General features: G+C 35.6%; 1 protein-coding gene across 7 annotated transcripts in view; it reads left to right on the forward strand.

Moving 5' to 3' along the window:
- Positions 1-20542, forward strand: part of LOC129780098 (dopamine D2-like receptor) — a 542669-nt gene that overhangs the window by 180612 nt on the left and 341515 nt on the right. The window lies entirely within an intron of this gene.

A 20542-nucleotide genomic window follows, 5' to 3' on the forward strand; every position in this document is an offset into this window, starting at 1 on the left:
AAACGAAAAAATGATGATTGAAATTTCCCTTTTAGCACGAATATTTTTTTTAATAGAGTATCAAGTTTTCTGTAAGGAATTTTGAATTTTGATTGCGTATTACAATGCACAATGGTCCAGGAGATGCATTTAAGTGGAAATTAGCCTTTAGATCTCGACGGTTATTCTCTAGACAAAAACTGTCTTCGACAAAGTTGTTACATATGATAGAGCGCTCATTTTCATGTTGCCAAAAATAGGGTGACCAACATTTTCGATGAAATAAAAAATCTAACTTTCTTATCTCTATAGATAGAGGTAAACATAGTTCGACGATTTTGTAGTCCTAGTTATTTGAGACATCTTTGTAGGACAAAATTTTTTTTCTATCTCTTGAAATAACCGATATAGCGCCTTTTTCCTAAGCTGCGTTGGGGCCACCATAAAAAACTGGTTTTTGCTCAAACTTTTATATTTCAAATTCTACATACAAACTGTCTTCGAACGACTTTTAGAACATACTGATTCAAACATTTTGCGATGCAGAACTTGTCAATATCTCAATTTGACTCAAAGTCTTTGACTCAATATTTCTTCCCAAAAAATACGCTTTCTTCAATTGCTTGTCATTCTTTCTGGGGCAAACATAAACAAAGTTTATTGGCGGCATTTGAAAGAACAGAATTCACTCTACATAGTGTGTGATTTTCAAAACTATGTTATTTTTAGTGTTTGAGTAAATTAAAATTGAAATCATGAGTTCGTGGGTGAAAAACCATCAATAACTTTGAGTAAGATTAAGATATAGACAAGTTCTGAACCGAAAAATGTTGGTCTTGATAAGCTCTAAAAGTCGCACGAAGACAGTTTTAATGTAGAATTTTAAATATAAAAGTTAGAGCAAAAAAAAGCTTTCTCATGATCACCCTTATGCAACTTAGGAAAAAAGAGCTAAATCGATTATATTAAGAGATAGAAAGAAGCTTTGTTCTACAAAGTTAATTAAAATATTTGGGGCTACAATATTGTCGAACTATGTTTACCTCTATCTATAGAGATAAGAAAGTTAGATTTTTTATTTCATCGACAATTTTGGTCACCCTATTTTTGATAACATAAAAATGAGCGCTCTATTATATGTAATAACTTTGTCGAAGACAGTTTTTGTCTAAAGAATAACTATCTTCCACAAAGTTGTTTTTTATCTAAGTTGCATTACGATAACCATAAAAAAACGGTTATTCTACTGTAACTTTTATTCTTAAAATTCTACATCAAAATTGTCTTTGTACGACTTTTAGAGCTCATCAATACCAACATTTTGCGATGCAGAACTCGTCAATATCTTAATCCTGCTCAAAGTTATTGATGGGTTTTCACCCGAAAACTCATGATTTCAATTTTAATTTACAAATCTTTTTACAAAAAATTACAAAAAATAACATATCTTTGAAAATCACATATTATACAGAGTGAAGTTTGTTCTTTCAAATTCCGTCAACAAACATTTTTTATGTTTGCCCCAGAAAGAATGGCAAGCAATTGAATAAAGCGAATTTTTTGGGAAGAAATATCAATAACTTATTTTTATATTTAATTGACAAGTTCTGCACCGCAAAATGTTTGTATCAGTATGTTCTAAAAGTTTTTCGAAGACAGTTTGTATGTAGAATTTGAAATATAAATAGTTAGAGCAGAAAAACTATTTTTTTAATGGTGACCCCAAGGCAAATTAGGAAAAAGGCGCTATATCGGTTATTTCAAGAAATAGAAAAGAACTTTGTTCTACAAAGATGTTTTAAATAACTGGGACTACAATATTGTCGAACTATGTTTATCTCTATCTACAGAGATAAGAAAGTTAGATTTTTTTTATTTCATCGAAAATTTTGGTCACCCTATTTTTGGCAACATAAATATGAGTTTGTTTTTGTTTAGAGAACAACTGTCGAGCTCTAAAGGCTAATTTCCACTTAAATGCATCTCCTGGACCATTGTGCAATGATGGAATTTTCGTGGATATATTGATCCTGTTAATTGATCCTATCTAATACGGGTCGAGTAAGGGTAAGTACTACGCATATAAATAAGCAAAGAACATCAACTAATTAATTTATTCAAGATTAAAAAACTTAAAACAGTCTTCAGGAATGAGAATCTGAGGGAGGATACTCTTACTTTATTGCAAATCAATACTATCATAGGGGGCCACACACTCACTAACTACACAACAGTAGAGCAGTGCGTTAGGCTTCTGAAACCGTTTGGAGGAACAACAAAAACTAGAAGCTTTGGCCTCAGATGAAAATTTCATGATATGTCGAGATTTATAGTTATCTCGAAAAAACATTTTTTTAAAACTCCAACTATGACCACTTTGCGCCAATCTCCCTTAAGACCGATTGAGCCTAAAATTTTGCACAGGGTGTTTTTTCGAGGTGGTGAACATTTGGCATTGAGTTACCTTTTTGAGTTTTTCATGTTGAGTCACATGTAGATTCTATTTTTCATATTACTTTTCTTAAATGGTTACGATTTCAAAAAGTATTAAAATTTCATATTTAGGTGTGTCCAACACGGCCCCACTATACTTCAAACTTGATTAAATCAAAAGGGGTTTCCAATAATAATATTAAAAAAATATCGAAGGTAGGTGTTTTGAAATATAAAAGTTTTCAATATTAAATTTAAATTTTGAGCAAGGTTTTTGAACAACATATTTTAAATTTTATTCTTCATTAATAGTTAATTGATATTCCAACAACTTTGTGATCGTATTTTAATCAGACATCTGGATTTTGAGTCATGATTTTTTTAAAGAAAGATTAATGATTTTGAATACGGCCTTTTCAAAAATTAGTCGTAATTTAGATTGGTCATATTATAATGAAAAAACAAAAAATTATCCAGATTATCTCAGGAGGTGATAGACGATCATATTTGATGGAAAAAAAAACTCCTACGCAAATGTTCGAATTTCAACAATGACAGAGTTATAGAACTTTTTTGTATCGGACTCTGTTGCTTAAACTGACTCTACATTAAAAAGTACGCTACGGAAGACGATTCTGATGCTTTCATTTGAAAGATGAGAAAATTTAGTACAGGATATAGTAATGGAACTACTAAATTAGTGGATTTAAATAACATTTTGGAAGTGAAAAAATTAAAAGTTAATTATTTTCAATGTGTTATTATTAATTTTATCCTAAAATTTTATATTAAACTATATTGTTTCTATCAACTAAATTGAAGTTCTTAAACCGCTCTACAATTTGTTCTTTGACGCCCCACTTCTATCTTTCTTAATTTGGCTGCAATATCGATGTAAACAATTCCTGGTGAAAATTCAAGCAAAATCTTAAAAAATCACGATGTTTACCCCACTTACGATTTTTACCCCACTTACTTACAGACACTTAAACATCACCTTAACGCTGAAAGGTTACATTTCTTCTTGCAATGAGCCATATTTGAAATATAACAAAAATATGTTTTTCCAAACTGTATATAATCGAGTCCAAAATTGTATATAATCGAATCACATATAATCGAGTCTGTATATAATCGAGTCCGACCTGTACCAAGTTTCAAAAAAATCTGAGGGTCGGGTCAAATTTGATTTTTTTTGGCCGATTTGGCGTGGAATTGTTCTAGAGTTTATCTTACAGTTCCTCGCATTAGTGTTTACAGTAAAAGACTGTTCTCTGAGTATTTATTATTTTTGAATTATGTATAAATGATAGCAATAAGCTATTTTGTTATGATTTATGTTGTGTAGATGAAAATTTATTGATTTTTTTCCTAATATCCAGTATCCGATAGGATGGTGGGTCACAGGATGTCACAGTAGTGTATTTTTAGGAGTTATTGATATTTATTTAAAGAAAAATATATAATTGTATGGAAATTCTCCAGATTTTTTTTTCTTAGTTGATGCTCGTTCTATTGAAACATGAAAAGAATGTGATTCAATCTGTTAAACCTCGCTTTCCATGGCATTTGATTGACTCTAAGTATCTCTACGCAACATCCTGTTCATCACTGTTGTACATTAGATAAATTGTCAGTAGTAAAAGCTCATTGCATCTGCTACTGCTGAAGGCTTTTCTCCATAAACCATTAATCTTAGACTAGCGAATCGGCTGTACTTGAACGATTTAAGAATGTTGAATTTGACTGCAAATTTTTTCAGTCAGCGTAATGAGAACTCTTGTTGAAACTCTGTGATTGGGTTCACGCTTGTTGCCCAGGTTATTTTCCAGGTACAAATATCACACAATTTATAAATACACATTTGAAAAGCTTATTTCATTTCATAGTTTTCCTTCCTTCCGAAGTCCGCCATGTCGATGCGTTAGAGTTGGTATCTTTCCTGCGGGCAATTCGGGATCTCTGTAGAACTGCTTTCAATGATACACGTTTTTGACTATAGATACGTCACAAAATAATAGCGCAAACGTATTGTTATAGAACACATTTATGAGAATTATCCAAATGATTAAAATGTAACCAATGACTGTTATCTTAAACTGTTATTTCAAACGTTTTGATGTTCTTCATGATATCGAACTAGAAGTATAATGGAAATTAGTGAACCAAAACACCGACCTCATGATAATCGAATTAAAGTCGGGAATATGTTCCAAATTAATTATATTTCCAACTCTTCTTCAAATTACCTCTCTAAACGGACCCCCAGCCCAGATCAACATCATTTGGCAAACCTAACGAAATAGCCACCCACCCAAACCATGGAACAAGCAAGTTGCGAAGCTGGATAAAAATTATAATAACCAGATTATTCCAAAGTATAATATTAACCTCGGCACAAATAGTTTAATACCCAACTGCTGGTATCGCTTTCGTCACCACCGTCTCGTTTTTTTTTCTTCTCTCTCGACGGCTGAAAAACTTTCCAATCCAGGGGAAAAGCTGATTCGCGGAATGAAAAATTTTCTGAGGGAAACAAAAAAAAAATACCGGTATGAAAATTGTGCCACAGGAACCGGGCGGGTGGGAAGAGCGCAGACTCGAAAATATTGTTTCCTCGAGCTGCGCTCGCGTAAAAGATTTACTTCCTGTAATATGGCAATAAAATATGGAATAATAACTTGCGACAACAAAATTTTCCCAGAGCGGTAACTAATTTCAACGAAGGTGGTGATTAGTTGTGGATTTATGATTATTTGACGGGTTGACAACTGTGATAATTCGAGCTTTACTTACCCATAACATGCAATACGGACGTATCAACCCGATTGGCTTACAAGTATTACTCAAGCATTTGGCTTTAAATTTCGGTAAATGGATGCAAATGGTAAGCCACGTCAAGTTTCGAACTTTTTTTCGCGAGAAGAAAACTTGCTCACGGTTAGAAAGAAACGCTGAAAAAAAAGAAGCTCGGAAACTGCAACGTCAAGTGCATCTTTATGCAGCGAAAAACTTTGTCACCACTGGAACCGAATCGAGCGAGTCGGAAGAAAAGTGGGAACATAATAAAGCTTTCAAATCGCTCCACTCTTGGCCGATATTTCCCGTTCTGCCGGGTGGTATTAGCAAGACATAAAGTGGGTCAGTTTAAGGAAATTTCTCCGTAGTCTCCCCGTCAAACGTGATTTTCTTGACACCCTCCAAGTGCAGCAAGTATTTTCGAGACTGCCAACATCCTCTGTGCAGAAGTGCTTCTTTGGCTGTTCGATAGAACGAACAGCCCTTTTTTTTTTTAAGCGCAAAAAATATGTTTTTCTTCTGCTTTCGCTCTGTGTCGAACTGGCTGAATTGATTGAGAAAAGGATCTCCGGGAACATGTTATCGTCTTATGCTCTAGTCTCGGATTTGTTTTCTTCGTTACTTCGAACGGCAAGGATTTACTTTTATCGGAACGCTGTGAAAGGAGTGCATGCAACAGAACAGAAGCCCTCCTCGACTTTGCGACTATCGGTGTAATCCAGTTCCGGGCGAATTGCACATTTTGAGGATGCATTCCGTTTCCAATGGCATTGCATCCGGCTTTGGAATTGGACGTTGCAATTGATTCGATGCATGGATGCGGCCCATGAATAAGCGCACGCTGATTGCATCCGATGTTTACTCAGCAGAAGTAGCACAGTTTTCGAGCGAAACGCTGGATTAAAAAGTTGTTTCAGTATGTTACGATGTAAAAGATGCATCATTTGAAATCATCTTACAAAAAAACGCAAGATGTTTCTGCTTTTTCGCCTTGTATTTGATTCTGTCATTTAAGTTTCTAGCAACATAAACTACCGCTCGATTTTTTTCCAAATATCGTGTTATTTTTCACTGCAAAATCCCAACAACAAAACATATAGTTTTTCAACTAATTCATGGCATGTGTATTTTGTGGGTCCATCATCTTTATTTGCATACAGTTACGGAACTATACAAAATATGGAATAATAGATGGTTTTCTTAGAAGACATATCAATGTAAACGTTTGAATGGAACATGAAATGAAACATTTTTCAACGATACAATTATCAAATTGTTTGATTGCTTCACTCAGTTTTGCTTGAGTGGGCGTCAAACACGGACACCAGCGAAGAGAAAATACATATTATTTCAGTTCATATAGACAAAGCCGGAAACACAAGCCGGGTGAGTTATAAATTTGAATATTCAATTTTGTTTTTATCGTTCCCGGTTCCGGTAACATTGACTGTTTATAGTGGATAGTTACCTGCGTTCTAGTCGCCAATTGACAGACATGATAGGGCAGGGCTAGTTGGTCATTTTTGAATCAATTTGGCTATAACTTTGAAGTACGAAGTTTTGCGTTAGAATGTTATGTACCACAATGAAGCGTACCTTTTACCCTTTCAATGAAAAATAACCAGAGGATCATTTATTTGACTTTTATTTTTTAATAAACGCGTCTATATTTCAGAATAAATTGACCAACTAACCCCACACACGGGGTAAGTTGGTCAATAACAGACATGTTCTTTTTGAGCAAATAAAAAGCGTTTTTCCATTAGAAGTTTCCTTTATTATAAATTAATTTATTAAATCAAAACAAAAACAGTTAACAAATATCATCTAGTCAAGTAAAAATGGGTGGGTTATATCTATGATATAACCGCTAGGTTGACGTGGTACTATATCAGCTTAGCAATCATTTGTTTTTGTTGATTAAATTTTTGATTGAATGAAACAATTTCCGACATGTTTGAATTTGCAATGCCAGTTTCCCCACACTCCATGGATTAGAAGTCTGTGTTAGAGAAACACATTTCAGTCGGAATAAAAATACCCCCAACTTGCATGTATATGCAATGCCAATTTCCCCACACTCCATGGAATTGAAGTCTGTGTTAGGGAAGCACATTTCGGTCGGAACAAACATATCCCCGACTTGCATGTATTTGCAATGACGATTTCTCCAAGGCTACTTGGTTTTGATAGCTGTGTTGGGGAAACCGTAAAACGGGCAAATCCAAACGAGGCAGTTAGGGCGTTTTGATAACGCTTAACATTTTACAGTTATTCAATTATTTATCTTATGAAAAATAAAATTTTATTAATTGCGATAAAAGCGTAGAAATATTCCTTATCAATTGATGCAAACATCTTTTCGATCCAGTAAGAAATGTTCGAGATATAAGCATTCGGAATCTTTCATTTCTCCCTGCATTTTCTGTGTTTAGGTTTTCATTTTACCCCCCATATACTCCGGTTAGACGTAGTCCCACGTCAAAAACAAATTAATGAAAATTTTAAATTTTCATCGTTGTTGAAAAAAGTGAGGCAATCTTTTCTAGCGATTTCGTTTCTCTTCCACTATGCGGCGCACCAGAGATGACAGGTTTGAAGACATGTCTTCATTTTGAAGACATTTGATTTTGTGAAGACATTTTGAAGATATTATGAAATATGTGAAGACTTTTCAGTATGATAGCGTACGTGTATTTTTAAAACATATTATTTGCATGAAATTCTATCTATTGGCCGAAAATATCGTCAAAAAAGTAGGACTTTAGTCTCAGCGAACGAAGCGGTTTGAATACACATTGTCTCAAGAAGACATTAGTTCATTTACGCTCGAAAATTAGAATGATTGTGACATTGCGTTTCTATTATTTTGAGCCTATACTATACAATAGATTAACCTAGATTTTTCAAACGACCTTTTCACAAATCGAAGGTTTTCCGGTTAAATACCTTTTCAACAATTAGTTTTATGGATATGGTTTGAGTTACAACCAGAACTTCAAAGCTGAAATGAACAAATAGAGATATCACAGTTTCGTTTTTATGTAAAGAACTTTCCTCCGACATTATGGTGAAGACATTTGAAGACATTTTCTCGTACCATGTGAAGAAATTTGAAAAAAAAACTGGCATCCCTGCGGCGCACAACTGGTTTCTTGCTTGCATTTGTTTTGATGACATTTGTACCGATCGCCCCAAGGTATATTGAAATAACCTCCAGGTATGCTACATTAATCGACGAATTATTGTGAGTTCTGATATTCAATGTTACCGTTTATTATACAGGGTGGCGCATAAGTCACGCAACCGATTTGCACAATAAAAAATTTCGTATAAAAAAATGTCCCACAATACAAAATCTTTATTCTCGAATAAAAAACGATACAAAGTCGACAACTGAACCGCTTAGAACCAACACGCTCGACAGTTTTTTTTTCTTCAGAGAGCGTTGTGTGACTTATGCGCGGCCCTGTATTTAATGAAAATTTTACAGCAAAAAATATAAAGATGACAATGTAGTTATATTGTAAGTGGTTTGTGCGGTGGTTGGTATCAAGTTGTCTCGTTGCAAATACACTGGATTTAGCGGTAAAACATATGCTTCCTATATTTGTTTATAGCTTGCGTAATGAAGCGCGACATACCTGGAAAATTTATATGCGTTGCTCTCAAACGAGCAATTTGTGTGACCAACTAGGCCCTCTATATATGAACAAGAATATTCATGAAAATTCAATAAAAATAATTTTAAAAGCGATTTCCATTAACATTTAAAACTAATACATACCATAAACTTTGCCATACAAATGAAACACAAATTTCTGCATTGCTCGAGAATTAATCAAGAAAATGAAACCAAATTTGGCATGTGGAATTCATGGTGTTCAAAATGTAGTGGGTTCTTCGAGTGAAGCCATTTTTTAGCGGCGGCGCAATTGGGTTTTTCATGATCATTGAATATGTGCTTTCATAAAATAGAGATAATGGTGTGTTCTATATTTCAAATAAGTCAGTCAGCAGGAACGAGGTCAAATTTTGTTTTTGATCAGGAGGAATGTCATAACACATTTCCAGCTGTATTTGACAATGTAGAAGAACCTCATCTATCGGATTCTATAGCAAACTCAAATTGGAAATAGGAAAAAAAAATATATATGACGCCATTTTGTGGTGGCGGACGTTTTTTATAAATAACTGTGTAGTAGAACAAACCTTTTATTTGATGCCCATATTGACGGGGTTCTGAAAAAAATATATATATTTTGTGGTGGCGGTGGTTTTTTTTAAATATTTTGTGATGGCGGCTATTTTTCATAAATAACTGTGTTCTACTAGTCAATCCTTTTCATTTGATCCCCATATTGATGGAGTTCTGAGAAAATATGTAATCTCCCATTTTGTAGTGGCCATCATTTTGGATTTGCATTTTTTATTAATAACATTGTTCTACCATTCAAGCCCCTTCATTTGATACCCATATTGACGGGGTTCGGAAATAAATATATAAGGCGCTATTTTGTTGTGGCGACCATTTTTGATTTGCATTTTTCATAAATAACTGTGTTCTACTAGTCGATCCCTTCCATTTGATATCCATATTTATGGGGTTTTGAGCTGTAATCCGCCATTTTGTAGCGGCCGCCATCTTAGATTTTCAAGATCATGGAATACGCAGTTTTATAATGACACCAGAGATAAAGGTGTGTTCCAAATTTCAGATCAATCGGCCAACTGGAAGGGAGTCAAATTTCTATCAACGTGTGATAGCGCTACAGACAAAGTCACAAAGTTACAAACGTGCATACAAACGGGTCAAACTACATAAAATCGTGTAATCAAAACGACATTTGTTTACGGTTACCTATCACAGTAATCTCTTGATGTTGAGGTTTTTCGATTCATGCGCGTGTAAAGCAAAATTATATAACTCTGGCATCTTCCTAGCCACTAGCCTAGCACAATAATTTCGTTATTTGTGCAGAACATACTATTTTTGGGAAATATTGTAAGATGCTTCTAACTTACCTACGGGGCCAGGAACAACTGGGATTTTACCAGGAAATGGAGATGAGCCAATCGTAATGTATAGAATTCGATACTGGGAATTTATGGAACTACGCCCAAATGAATCTTTCTGTTACTGAGAGTAACTTTTCGATCTTTCATTAACATGTATATCACTTTATTACCTGATATCTTGCCATCACCCAATAACGGGGTAGATGATACTGTATATGCATGCACTTCGTCCTACGGGTAATCATTGATTCAGGTAATCAGTATAAAATTTCTCCTATAAAGCTGTACATCGACTGCCTTGGGAACACAATCCTTCGCTCAGCGCACAGAACAGACGTTTAGCTCGTTTATTAAGTAGATTAAATCGAAACACTTTTTCCGTAATGAATTGCCGGAGATTACCGAGGAACTACGAATATAGTGGCACATTGACGAACAGTGTCGATGTAGATCATCGCAGTGATTTCTCAGAGCTTTCAACGGGACATTCCGAAGATTCGAACGTGTTCGCTGATGATAGTAATAAGTTACTACAATTCAATGATATTCAAGATCAACAGATTTTGGACGATCAAACAGTGGGTCAACTGATGCTGTGTTCTGTTCAACGAAAAATGGACCAACTGGCTGAGATTTGTCTAACGAATGGTCTTCTCAGCACAGGAACCGACGGTAATGAGGTGGAGCACAGAGCACCTATATCAACTCCAGAGTATGACGACATGGAGAATGCAGATCTACTCAAAGTATTGCAGTTTATAAATATGAGAGTAAGCAAACTGGAGACGATGCTATCGGAGGAGGAATGCTCAAGCGCGGATGAATGGCAGGAGCTGGAGAAACAGGATGTTGATCATGATCATGCGGCAGATCATTGCTATCGATGTTTGGAGCAGCCTGAGTTTGAATTTTCGTCGTAAAAATGTTGTATTCAATTAATAAAAAGGCGTTTTGTATATAAATTTGCGTAGATTATATCTTATATTCAATAAATCGAACGAACTCCCGACAGATACCAAGGACGGATTTGCCTGGAATAACAGCCGGTCTTCCAGCATTAAAATCTGAAAACCACTGTCGATGGGTGGAAGTGAGACACCTTTTCGGGTACATTATAGTTTTGAACTCGCAAGAGGCAAAGTCGAAGAGTGTAGGTTTTCAAGAGGTCAATATCCGCCACACGTGCTGTGCATGTCAACGATGGTAATTTTAGAATACGGTGTGACTACTGTAGATAATTGACCTCATTTGTCGATTTTGGGAAGCAATCAACCGCTAACGTGGTTATAATTTCGTTCGCCTGGAATTCTAGAAGGGAATCAGTCAAGATAATGATTTGTTCAGCGGACTTTTTTTTTGGTTTTAAATAATGAGTTCTAGGCGCTAATTGAGATTGACTTAGTCATGTTTAAATATCAGCTATCGTAAGGGTTACGACATGCTCGTAATTACATGTTTTATGCTGTTTCCGACCTCGACTGCACTTATTTCCTCGGGGAAGTGGAATCTCATATCAAGGGCGCCGGCATTCCCCCTCTCAAGCATCACGGTCGTACGTGTGATGAATTAGGGCGAAATTATTAAAATTTATGATGAGTAAAATCGTGCTAAATGGGCTCCCTGCTCCGTGCTCGTCCTGTGGTAGAGGTTTCCCGTGGCGGTTGGGTCGGGGAGAGCGCATAAAGTGAAATTAATAGTGAATAATTTGTGTGCCACCCGAAGTGGTAGTGGATTCTCTGGAAAGAGCACATATTTTCTTTTCTTTTTTTTTTTGTAAAAACGGGACTAAGGGATATTTATTTTTGTCGCTGTAGAACGAAGGGGAACACAGTCCAGATTTACTCGGATTTTATCACACACGCTGTATGATATGCTGTAACATCCAGAGTGGGGATTACCGGATTCCTCACTAATAGTACATCTAGATGACGCAAACGGGAGGAGGTAGATTAAATTGGGCTAGTACTTTATCTTGGTACCGCTGGTAATTTTTCACTTTATTTTGTTTGCACCATTTAGTTGCTGAATGTCATTGGGTTGGGGAAAATTACAGTCAACCTATAGAAAGTGTTGTTCGAAACATGCAACCGTGGGAGAAAGGTGTTTCATTACACAATTTTTTTATTTTACTAACGTACTAACTGACCCAGCGAACTTCATCCCACCCACAATAGATATTTTGATTGAAATCATACATGATTTATATTCGCGGTATATATTTTTTTCGACACATGAATCTGATGCAGATTAAGGCGCATCAAACCTTATACTGACTATTCAAATCCGTTGCTCCCTTAAATCGTGAGGAACGGGCATCAAATCATTTATATACATAGATATAGATATATATTAGGGTGGCAGCGAAACTGGTCATGTCAAATTTCAAAAACCGACCATGTAAATTTTGTTTATTGGCACAAAAAAAAACTGTGCAAAATTTCAGCTCAATCGGACATGTGCCTCAAAGCTCTCAAAGTTTTGACTTTTTGATCCTCGAAAATCTCCGAAGAAAAGGAAGGAAATCTTCAAAGGAAATTTGGAAAATCGAATTTTTTTTCGATGCCAAATGACCTAAAAATGCATGAAACGTCGAGATCTGGTGTTATCTCGAAAAAAAATTTTGGTCGAAAATTTGGACCAATTCAGATGTTTGACATATTAAATTAAAGCCAACTAGCTGGTCTTTTTTGGAAAAATACTACAGCTGCGGAAAATTTGAATTATGTTTTCGTTATTATTGATTGTATTTGTTTTTTATTGTTTTCATGGTCTCGGGACGAAAGGTGCTATATTTTTTTATATTTTTTTCAGAATAGCTGAAGATTTTTCACATAACATATCTCGAAACCAGCGATGCGTTTTTCGTTTTTGAGTTATAATTTTTCAAAGGTAACCGATGGTCCGAAAAATAACTTTTTCCCACTTTTCCACTACAAAAAATCTCTGAACACACTCTGAACAAAAATGAATTTCGTTTTAGTAATTAATGATCATATTTGTTTTTTATAGCTTACATCGTTTCGGGACCAAGGGTGCTACATTTTTCTATATTTTTTCCTGAAAGCTGAGGTTTTTTCAAATAATATATCCGAATACTAGAGAGGTGTTATTTTTCGTCTTTAAGTTATGGTTTTTCAAAGTTAACATGTTTTCAGTTTTCGTTCAATATTTCTATGCAACTAGACTGGATGTATGTGACTATAATCCAATAATTTGGCAAGTATGTTATTTTTTTAAAATAGACCCAGTAGTTCAAAAGTAATAATTTTTTGGAAAAAGTCATTTTTGGGAAAAATGATTTTTGGAGCATCGGGTAACTTTGAAAAATCATAACTCAAAAACGAAAGAAAACGCCTCCCTGGTTTCGAGATATGTTTTGTGAAAAATCCTCAGTTTTCCATAAAAAATAAAAATATATAGCGTCCTTGGTCCCGAGACCATGAAACCTATAAAAAAACAAATACAATCAATAATGACAGAGCGAAAACCTGAAATTTCTGCAAGCGTAGCAAGCTAATTTGCTTTAATTTGATATGTTGACCTCTAAATCGGTTCAGTAGTTCACAGGTTATGAATTTTTGAAAAATTGTCATTTTTGGAAAAAAGGGGGAAAAATGGATATTTTCACCTTAAAATGAAAATGGGCACCCTAACAAAAAAGAAAAAAAAAATGGTTCTAATAGTTTGCGATAAAGAACGAAACTAACACTTTTTACGAAAATCTGACAACTACTATATCGGTTTGACATGGAATGGCTGTATATATATTAAGGTGGCAGCGAAAACGGTTATGTCAAATTTCAAAAACCGACCATGTACATTTTGTTTATTGGTCCAACAAAAATTTCAAGGTTTCAGCTGAATCGGACATGATTTAGGGGTGCCTCAAGGCGTTCAAAATTTCGATTTTTTGATCCTCGAAAATCTTCCAAAGGGAGAGAAAAATTTCAAACGCTAAAGGAAATTAGGAAAATCTATTTTTTTCGATGCCAAATGACTTAAAAATACATGAAACGTCGAGATCTGTCGTCATCTCGAAAAAAAAATTTGTCCAAAATTCGATATTTTAGGACTTAGCCTAAAAGGCAATGAACGTATGGAAAAAAAATATTATCGAATTTAAAGAACCGACCATGTACATTTTGTTTATTGGTCCAAAAAATAAAAGAAACTAAAAGTATCTCAACACAAAACAACATTTAGTGAGTTGTTATATAAAACGGGAAGTTCCCCGGGAATACTATCTGTGACAGACAGCAAAAGTCCATTTCATAACACTTTCGGGAGAACAAACTAAAAGGTTCTTACCCATTAATTTGTTTTAACGCTCAATGGATCAGCGCGAACTAATGATTTCGCCTGAGCTGATGCCAGCACCAGAGCTGAACGACATAGAGGGACCAAGAGCAGCTCAAATGCCCCAAACAGGCCCCCCACAGCAAATAACAGTTGATAACTTATTGCAACACATAAAAACTCTAACGGATAACCAAAATTTACTGATTGGTCAAATCCAAAATCTAAGAGAAAAAACAGAGGATCCTATCCTGCAATTCAGGACGCCGGATCCCATCAAATTATTGCCAAATTTCAGCGGCAATAAAAAAGAAACTAAAGCATGGATACAAGACGTAGAAAGTACGAAAGTAGTAAGTATTTATTCCAACGGTACGTGGACAAACCCATGTATCCGCAGCTAATAAGGGCCGTAAAAGCCAAAGTAATAGGAGAGGCAAAAGAAATTTTAATCGCCTCAGGTAACCCAAACACATGGGCAGAAATCAAGGACGCGCTCCTTAATTCATACGGAGATCGTCGCGACTTAACTTCGCACATTCAATCCTTATTTTATATTAAACAAGGGAAGAAAACACTGACAGAGTTCTACAATAAAATTAAATCAATTGATACAGCTATAAAAGCAACAGCATCCACTATAGATGATTACAAAGACTCAACAAGGGCCATTAACAGCTTAATCAGCTTAGTAACACCTCCACGATTCATAGATGGGCTTAATGAGAATGTATCTATGCACGTAAGAAGCTGCCGACCGGAAACGTTAGAGGACGCATATAGCATAACCATGCAGTTCACCAATGCAGCATATAGAACAAAATTAAACGAAATTCAATCACAAAGAATACAGACTAGACCGACACCACCGACACAGACGAATGTAAGAAACATCGCCCCAGGAGTAAGCAAACAAAATACTAACCCCCCCTCGGGAAATTTCAAGCCAGGTTCTAGAAGAGTGAAAAACTACAAAAACAATAATGACGAAGACGTATCCATGAGGACCTACACTTCAAAAATGCAGGTGAATAACAACGATATAAACGAACCCGAAAACTATGAACAAACAGAATCACCGGAAGAACTGGAGAATTTAATGGATTCTGAAGACGACGAAGCTTTAGGCGATGAATTGAATTTTCAGCTGACACATATGCCAAACGTACCGCCATAAATAATTACTTCATCCCATATCTAACGGTTAACACAACGAAGGGAGAGATGAAATTTTTAGTCGACACAGACGCGAATAAAAACTACATCTCACCGCGTCATGTTAATCTAGAAAACGCTAAAACCGAAAACAAAATAACGGTAAAGAATATAAACGGCACCCATAAAATTAATAAAACAGTTTCTCTAGATCTTTTCGAAATCAAGAAAAAGGTGAAATATTACGTCTTCGAATTTCACGATTTTTTTGACGGCCTGATTGGGTATGAGACACTGAGAGATCTTAAAGCTCAGCTCGACATAGGCAGAAACCAATTGAAAGTAGGAAGGAAAATCTTTAATCTAAAGAAGAAATTCCTACAGGAACAAAAAGTTAACCTAACGGAACAAGAGTTCCAATTTTTGAAAATTAAAACAGCAGCTAATGGTGACTTTGTGGTAAGCGAAGAGGAAGCATTCGGAAAATTCTCAATCCTTCCTGGGGTGTACCATAGCTGCGATAATGAAGCTTACGTGGCAGTCAGGAACCATGAGAAAACTGCCATTGAGACTAACTTCACTGAACTGAGTACGAAGGGAGAAGAATTCGCGGTCTCAGAAAAGCCGCCGAACGATTCAAAGATTCGGTTCGAAGTAACCGATGAATCACTGACTACTCTAGAAAAAAAAGCATTGCAAAAAATAATCGACGAAAATGCAGAAATTTTGTATTTTGATGACCAAAAGCTCACTTTTACTCATCAAATCAAACATAAAATTCGTACCGTGGATAATATTCCAATCCACACAAAGTCATACAAATACCCACAGGTTTTTGAAGATGAGGTACAAAAACAAATAAAAAAAATGCTAAGAGATGGGATCATTCAAGAATCCATATCTCCTTACACATCTCCTGTATGGATAGTGCCTAAAAAAACAGATCCATCAGGCGTTAAGAAATTTCGATTAGTCATAGACTATCGGAAACTTAACGAAAAGACAATTTCAGACAGATATCCTATTCCCGATATCACTGAAATTTTGGACAAACTAGGTAGAGCCTTACTTCTCTACACTAGATCTAGTCTCCGGATTCCACCAGATCCAGCTAGATAAGGAAGATTTCGAAAAAACGGCCTTTGCTGTAAGTTCAGGCAAATACGAATTCACTCGTATGCCTTTCGGCCTCAAGAACGCACCCGCTACATTTCAAAGAGTTATGGATGCAGTTCTTAGAGACCTCGTCGGTAAATGTTGCCTAGTCTACATGGACGACATTATTATCTTCTCTAGCTCATTTGAAGAGCATATCAAGGACATACGCAAAGTATTCAGGAAATTAAAAGAAGCCTGTCTAAAAATCCAATTAGACAAATGCTATTTTTTCAGGCACGAAGTGCAATTTTTGGGGCACACCGTGACCAAGGATGGAGTAAAACCAAACTCCGACAAGATTGACGTAATAAGAAACTGGTATGTACCAAAAAAACGAGAAAGAATTGAAACAATTTCTTGGAACAATTGGGTATTATCGTCGTTTTATCAAAGACTTCGCTAAGATGGTCAAACCATTGACGCAATTGTTGCGGAAAGACACACTCTTCGAATTCACCCCAGACAGAATTCAATGTTTCGAAAGATGTAAAGCCTTACTGACAATGGATCCAATTCTTGCATACCCGGACTTCACGAAGAATTTTACTCACAACAGACGCAAGCAACTTTGCTGTTGGTGCGGTATTGTCGCAAGGACAAATAGCCTACCCTTAGCCTACGCATCAAGAACATTAAATAAGTCAGAGGAAAATCTCTGCACAACAGAAAAGGAGTTACTGGCTATTGTATGGGCCGTGAAACACTTCCGCCCTTATTTATACGGGCGCCGATTCAAACTCATTACAGACCATAAACCATTAATCTACTCCATGACAAGTGCCAATCAATAGATAATTAGGTGGAAACTGGATTTGAGCGAATTCGATTTCGAACCCGTGTACAAGCCTGGAAAAGAGAACGTCGTTGCGGATGCTCTATCTAGACTACAACCGAACGAAATTAATTTAAACAATCAAAGTCCAAACGACCAAAACAATTCAGAAAGCGAAACAAACACAGAAGACGACAACGACGGAATGACAGTGCACTCAGCTGACACAAGCGATGACCACTACATTTGGACTACAGAAAAACCTATTAACACATTTAGAACTCAAATAGTACTCAAAATCTCTACAATTGACGTCGAAGCTCATGAGCAGATTTTCCCGAAATACCACCGATTTACGATATCAAAACCGGAATACAAAGAAATCGACATAGTTAACATTTTTAAAACAAAACTGAATGCAAGAGGTATAAATTGTATATATTGTCCATATCATTAATACAACTAATCCAAGAAACGTACAGAAAACACTTTTCTCACAACAGAATCTTTAAGATTTTTATTTCACAGGTACTCTTACAGGATGTTAGATTACCAGAAGACCAAGATGAGATCGTTCGCAAGACTCATGAATACGCGCACCGAGGCATAAAAGAAAACAAGGCACAAATACTAGCAGACTATTTCTTCCCAGAAATTGACAAGAGGCTAATAATTTTTATAAGCAACTGTCCTACCTGTAAAAAATGCAAGTACGACAGAAAGCCACCAAAATTAATTCAAAAAACCAACTCCGCGGAAAGACCATTTCAGAAAGTACACATCGACGTTTTCTTCATGAAAAGAGAGAAAATGCTAACGGTTGTGGACGCCTTTTCAAAATTCGCAAACGTGATCGCTCTTGAAACCAGAACTATCGTAGATCTGAAAAGAGCAATCACGGAACACATAAGAACCTTTGGCAGACCAGAGACAATAATTTGCGACCAAGAACCCGGATTTACATCCATCGACTTTATTGGATTTTTGCAAGATCTAAACATTGAAATACACCACACGAGCTCTAGTAACTCTAATGGAATTGTAGAAAGATTCCACTCAACCCTTATTGAGTTATATAGAACTCTACAAGCAAAATATAAAGAACTTAGTTTCTCCGACAGAATCAACATTATAACAGACATCTATAATAATACAATACATTCAACAACAGGGTATAAACCAAGACAAATCATCTTCAATTACCAGAACAAAACAGATACGGAAGAAATTTTACAAAAGTACAACAATATACAGTCAGCAATCAAAATAATGATGAGAAAACATAAAAAACAAGTGGAGGAAGATAACAAATCGAGAGAGAAACCCAAACAATTAGAAATAGAAAAGAACGTTTATGTGAAAGTTACTCAAAGAATAACTAAGGACAGAGAGCCTTTCAAAGTTTCTAAAGTTAAAGAAAACAACGAGCTCACTTTTAAAGATTCATATGGCATTAAAGTACATAAAAATAGATTGAAAATGTAATTCTTCGCCTTTACCTTTATTTCAGACTAATAACGTTGACGCAAACAACACTCTATCACGACGTTTCAACAAAAAATGGACTTTTGACCATCAAACTAGACACAGCCAGGACAATGATAGGTTACGAAAGACTAATGCACAAAATCAACCTGGAGGACATAAGACAAAACATCAACTACATCGAAAATCTTACCATCGCTCTAAATGTAACAGACCACCTGGAACACACACTACAGTTCAAATTAAAGAAGGCTCATGAAAAACTGGATGGACTTTATCCGAAAAGATCTAAAAGAGGACTTGTTAATGTATTAGGAAAAGCTATAAAATTCATTGCTGGTAATCCCGATGAAGAGGACTTAGACCTCATTAATCAAAACTTGGAAATTTTAGAGAGCAATAGCAACAAAATAATTAATAATCAAGCAAAACAGATAAAGATTAACAACTTGTTGCAGACAACTATAAACAAGGTATCGAAAACCTTGAAACTAATTAAGGAACAAATTAACACAAATGACGCACTTTTTCGAAAGGACCTAGAATTCATCAATTTAATTTTCAATATCGATATTTTAATAAAAACCTTAGAAGATTTAGAGGAACAAATCGCATTCTCAAAATCTAACCTCTTGAACAAAAATATTTTAAATGCGCAAGAAAAAGAATACATTTGGAAATTTTTAACAAATCAGCAAATAAATATTAAGTTCGAAGAAGAAATATACAAATTCATAAAATCAATTGTATCCCTGCAAAACAATCATATCATAATAATCATCAAAATTCCTGTAATCGAACCGGAGGAATACACACTAATGCAGCTGGAACCCATCAACATAAATGGAAGCCGAATCAACACGAACATCCGCTACGTTACCAAGCATCAACAAACGCTTTACGAACAGAAAGATAAATGTTTCATCTGTGAGAACACGTACCCTGTGAACGACGAGTGCATCTTCAGCATACTGACAAACCAAAAAGCCAAATGCCTGATGTCCAAAGAACCAGATCACCCAATCATCAAAGAAATCAATACAGGAACTATATTGATTAACAGTCACAAAGCAGTTAATATACTGGATTCATGCGGGGATTCCCGAATTGTCTCGACACCCGTCATCATCGAAACAGGTAACTGTACAGTCACCATACACAATTTTACATTCAAAAGTACCTTCAAGACAACGAAACAATACGAATATCTCACACCAATATTTGGTAAAGAGATAGAAGTAACACGATAGAATCCTAATATCGAGGAGATACATCAAATGAATATGGTAAACCTAGAGGAAATCAGAAACCTGAAACTCCACATGATTAGTTCACAGACCATTGGGGGAACAGCCATTGCCTGTATCGCCCTTTCAGCAATTATCATACTTTGTATTCGCAGATACAAACCCAAGGTTACTCAGCGAAATCTAGCCAAGAAAGAAG

Source organism: Toxorhynchites rutilus, chromosome 3, assembly GCF_029784135.1.
Source record: "Toxorhynchites rutilus septentrionalis strain SRP chromosome 3, ASM2978413v1, whole genome shotgun sequence".
NCBI classification, from domain to species: domain Eukaryota; kingdom Metazoa; phylum Arthropoda; class Insecta; order Diptera; family Culicidae; genus Toxorhynchites; species Toxorhynchites rutilus.